This window comes from Aegilops tauschii, chromosome 3 (genome assembly GCF_002575655.3).
Source record: "Aegilops tauschii subsp. strangulata cultivar AL8/78 chromosome 3, Aet v6.0, whole genome shotgun sequence".
In the NCBI taxonomy this organism is placed as follows: Eukaryota; Viridiplantae; Streptophyta; class Magnoliopsida; order Poales; family Poaceae; genus Aegilops; species Aegilops tauschii.
Window position 1 is genome coordinate 109,781,905 of NC_053037.3, and position 5,332 is coordinate 109,787,236.

A 5,332-nucleotide genomic window follows, 5' to 3' on the forward strand; every position below is an offset into this window, starting at 1 on the left:
GCCGTCGTCTGTCTCGCTGGACCTCGCCTTGGCATGGGACAAAGGAAACACGCGGTCCCTCGTATTCCGATGCTCGCTGTCGTCCGTCGGGAATCCGTCTCAGTCGGAATCAACCGATGGCTTCACGTATGTTTCCTGGACATGGGATCAGATAATGTTGGTGTCAAGGGCGAAGGCCTGATCCCATCATGTGTTCGTGATAGCTCTGTTGTGTTGGATATTAAAAGTTGCTAATTTGCAGATGATCGGCCTGTTGCTTTCCTGGGAAAATAGGTTAATTTGCACTGCCCTTGTGGTGATTGTCTTGGTAGAAACAGAGCATAATGTTTTTGACCGAATTTGATTGCTAACTCTGAATTTAGATGCATTTGGACTGAATTCTGACTGCAGTTTTAGTAGTGTAGTATAAGTACTCTGAGTTTTGACTGCATTTGTACAGAACTTTTACTATAGTTTTAGTATTACAGTATAACTAGTCTGAACTTGGACTGAATTCAGAGTACTACTGATGCCTGTTGCATCTCATTCACAAGCAACCTCATGCCCGTCTCCACTCAACTACGTACCCAACATCATGTCTCGATGCGAGATTCTTCAATTGCATCTTCTCTTTTTTCAGACCATTCGCCAATATCATGTCACGATTCACCTACAGACCACACCCTGAAATCGCATTGCAATCAGCGAACAATAGAATTTCTCCAAGGAAAGAGGCTCATACAAGAACAGCAAGAACACACTTTTGATTTCCCTAGTACCTGCGTCCTGGATTCAGCACGCTTCAAGAAATGCGTCGAGGCTGAAGCTCGTATTGCTTCTCACTGCGCATCCACACAGCCTCTCTAGCTCGTACTGCAACGGACCCTCCTGATATGCCACCGGCGACTGCGACGTCGCCGCCGTACCACTGGAATAGGAGGAGCTTGCCGAGAAGCTCGCGAACGACGCCATGGACTGCAGCCAATTCGAGAATGAGGTCTGAATTCGAGCGTGAGGTCTGGATCGAGCGAGCGAGCATCAATGGGGAATTTTGGGTTCGAGCGCAGATTGGGGAATTTATGAAAGGAAAGCGCCGACCGGGACGCCATGGACATCAGTGCCAAGTCAGCATCAAATAAACGAAAACCAGATGCAAAACCACTCTTGATGTGATACTAAACCGCTTAGGGCTAGATTAAACTGGTATTGATATTTTTGGGGTCAAAATCAGACCAAAATTGACTTTGGGGTGTTATGGAGATATTGGAGTGGATTTGAGGGTGAAAACTGTACTTCTTTCCAAAGGAAATGGAAACTGAAATTTAAGCCCCACGGCCATAGTTCACACCGGCAGCTATAGTTCATGATGGCTAGAACAGCGGCGGCCGACACATATGCCAGCTTACAAAATGATCACCCCCACAGTTTCACGTCGGCAAACAAAGCCAACGGCCGACACACTTGCCAACGCACAAAAAAGGGCCACAGTTCATGTCTCGCGGCCGCAGCTCAATCATCTTGATCGAGCATCTCCTTTTGCTTTTTCTCGAATCAACTTCTTTTCGGGGAAATCTTGCTCAAGCCCACAGTCATGAAAACTAGTGCCACCACTTTTGCTTTGGTGTTTGCATTAGTGGCCTCGATCTCGAGCTTCTTTGTTTGAACGGCCTCCTCGATCCCTAGCTTCTTCGTTTGAACGGCCTCTTCCTCTCGTCCTTTGGTTCCTTTTGGGTCATCATGCATTACAAATTTTCTTGCAAGGCGAAAAATGCCACATCACACTTCTCGTCTACCTTTGAGTTGGTCTTGCCCCTCGGCCGCTTTTTCAATCCATCTTCATGCCCAACGACGGCCGCTGGCCATCCATTCTTCTTTTGAGCGGCATATTGATCTTTGAACTTGGGGCAATCTTTGATGAGCGTCCAACAATGAGTGAGGGTGAATGGCTTGTTCACATGTTGGTGTTGGGGAACGTAGTAATTTCAAAAAAATTCCTACGCACATGCAAGATCATGGTGATGCATAGCAACAAGAGGGGAGAGTGTCGTCCACGTACCCTCGTAGACCGTGAGCGGAAGCGTTATGACAACGCGGTTGATGTAGTCGTACGTCTTCACGATCGAACGATCCTCAGTACCGAACGTACGGCACCTCCGCGTTCAGCACACGTTTAGCTCGGTGACGTCCCGCGAACTCACGATCCAGTAGATCTTCCGGGAAGAGCTTCGTCAGCACAACAGCGTGATGACGGTGTTGATGAAGTTACCGATGCAGGGCTTCGCCTAAGCACCGCTACGATATGACCGAGGTGGATTATGGTGGAGGGGGCACCGCACACGGCTAAGAGATCAATGATCAATTGTTGTGTCTATGGGGTGCCCCCTGGCCACGTATATAAAGGAGTGGAGGAGGGGGGAGGGCCGGCCTAGCTATGGCGCGCCCTGGAGGAGTCCTACTCCCACCGGGAGTAGGATTCCTCCCCTTCCATGTAGTACGAGTAGGAGAGAAGGAAAGGGAAAAGAGAAGAGAAGGAAGGTGGGGGCGCTGCCCCTCCCCCTAGTCAAATTCGGAATAGGCCTTGGGGGGCGCGTAGCCTCCCATCTCTCTTTCCCCTAAAGCCCAATAAGGCCCATATACTCCCCGGCGAATTCCCGTAACTCTCCGGTACTCCGAAAAATACCCGAATCACTCGGAACTTTTCCGATGTCCGAATATAGTCGTCTAATATATCGATCTTTACGTCTCGACCATTTCGAGACTCCTCGATGTCCCCGATCTCATCCGGGACTCCGAACTACCTTCGGTACATCAAAACACATAAACTCATAATACCGATCGTCACCGAACGTTAAGCGTGCGGACCCTACGGGTTCGAGAACTATGTAGAGATGACCGAGACACGTCTCCGGTCAATAACCAATAGCGGAACCTGGATGCTCATATTGGCTCCTACATATTCTACGAAGATCTTTATTGGTCAAACCGCATAACAACATACATTGTTCCCTTTGTCATCGGTATGTTACTTGCCCGAGATTCGATCGTCGGTATCTCAATACATAGTTCATTCTCGTTACCGGCAAGTCTCTTTACTCGTTCCGTAATGCATCATCCCGCAACTAACTCATTTGTAAAGATAGCTCCAATAGATGATCTAAAATAGGGAAGCCACACAACAACCACTCCACAATTTCATACACATTTAAACCAAATAACATCAAAATCATCTCAAATAAATCATAAAACAAACATAACAATAATTTCATCAATCCAGAACATCAAATGCAACATAACTACAACAAAGTTCAACACATAATACAACAAAGTTCATGAAAATTACAACAAACATAGAGATGAAACTAGGGATTTTGTTTCCTATGCCATGCCCACCACTCCTACATGATATCTTTTTGAAGATGTATTGGACACTCTTATGTCATGGTACACTTGCATAAAGCGTTCAATTAGGTCTTGCCTTCTACTCGGCCATACCCGTACTCCCATGAGGTCATGGAAGATGTAATTCAAATTTTGTCCATCCTCATTCTCAATGATCATGTTGTGCACGATCACACAAGCTGTCATGATGTACCAAAGGTTCTCTCTTGATCCTATAACCTAGACGGTCCTTGCACAACAACAAATTGGTATTGCAAAATCCCAAGAGCCCTCTCCACATCTTTCCATGCCGCCGCTTGAGCATTATAAAAATAAAGTTCTTTATTACCTCAGGCGCTAGAGGATCCGGCTTGCCTGCTCCCTCCCCATGCTCCCATCCGTGCTCCCACTTCATCCAACGTCTGTCTTTTTTCCCTTTTTCTTTTTAATCTAATCATCTCCCCCCTGATTTTAAGGGGATGGGGCCGGGTCTTAATTTGTTCCAATCAAATCAAGCCACGTACGCGGGAGCACGGATGGGAGCATGGGGAGGGAGCAGGCGAGTCTCGTCCGGCGCTAGATATTGGCTTCACGAAAGTAGCCTACCTCGGACAGATCCCATCCGCAAGATAGTACTTGCATGTGCGGCCATTTGCTTGGAAGGTGACCGCGGTGCTTCTCCATTGTCTAGCTTTGCAAAGAGAGGTGATCGGTTAAGCACGTTGATGTCATTGTAAGATCCAGGCATACCAAAATATACACGCCAAATCCATATCTTCTGATCGGCCACAGCCTCAATAATGATGGTGGCATCTTCATTGCGTCCTTTGAACTATACATGCCATGATACAAGACAGTTCTTTCACTTTGAGTGCATGCAAATCATGGAGCCAAGAATATCTGGAAACCCACGGGCTTTGTTCATCTCCAAAAGTTTCTGAGTGTTCGGAGTATTGGGTGATCCAAATACTCTGGGCCCAACACTTCTACCACCGTCTTTGTAGATTGCTTGACCAAAAAGATAGAAGTGCTTGCCAAATGATCATCAATGAAATTTGCGAACACCATAGGCCATCATGCGCAATACAGTAGACCAGCTGCTCAGTGCTACGTCCAAGGAATCTGGTCCAACTCCTCCCCTGCTCGAAGGATCGGTCATGATGCTTCAAAGAATTGCATATATGAAGAAACAAATCCTTGAACATCCTAAACCGACATCGAAAGTACCTCTTTGAAAAACTGGTTTAGGAGCAAAATAGTTTTGCATCAATCTTTCGTGAGCCTCTATCTGCTATCTCCGTACGAACTCATAGCCACGCTTGATTCGCCGTGTTCATTCAGTTTATCTGTCTGTTTTAGATCACATTATGACATTACACCCAGAATTAGTTACTCGCCTCGTCCTGCCCTGATAGAAATCCAGCAGAAGAGAAAGAAAACGGCGAAAGAACCGAAGCAGCGACGACGGCACAAGTTTTATATCAGGCAGGCTTGTTAGCCTGAAGTACGAAATGTTGGAAATATGCCCTAGAGGCAATAATAAATTGGTTATTATTATATTTCCTTGTTCATGATAATCGTTTATTATCCATGCTAGAATTGTATTGACAGGAAACTCAGATACATGTGTGGATACATAGACAACACCATGTCCCTAGTAAGCCTCTAGTTGACTAGCTCGTTGATCAATAGATGGTTACGGTTTCCTGACCATGGACATTGGATGTCGTTGATAACAGGATCGCATCATTAGGAGAATGATGTGATGGACAAGACCCAATCCTAAGCCTAGCACAAGATCGTGTAGTTCGTTTGCTAAGAGCTTTTCTAATGTCAAGTATCATTTCCTTAGACCATGAGATTGTGCAACTCCCGGATACCGTAGGAATGCTTTGGGTGTACCAAACGTCACAACGTAACTGGGTGGCTATAAAGGTGCACTACAGGTATCTCCGAAAGTGTTTGTAGGGTTGGC

General features: G+C 46.3%; 1 long non-coding RNA gene across 1 annotated transcript; it reads right to left on the minus strand.

Moving 5' to 3' along the window:
- Positions 1 to 419: 419 nt before the first annotated feature.
- On the minus strand, positions 420 to 1,222 carry LOC141020943 (uncharacterized). The gene is made up of 2 exons (XR_012180939.1): positions 759 to 1,222; positions 420 to 663 (listed from the first exon to the last, which is right to left on the minus strand). It is a non-coding gene; the product is annotated as an uncharacterized lncRNA (long non-coding RNA).
- Positions 1,223 to 5,332: the final 4,110 nt, after the last annotated feature.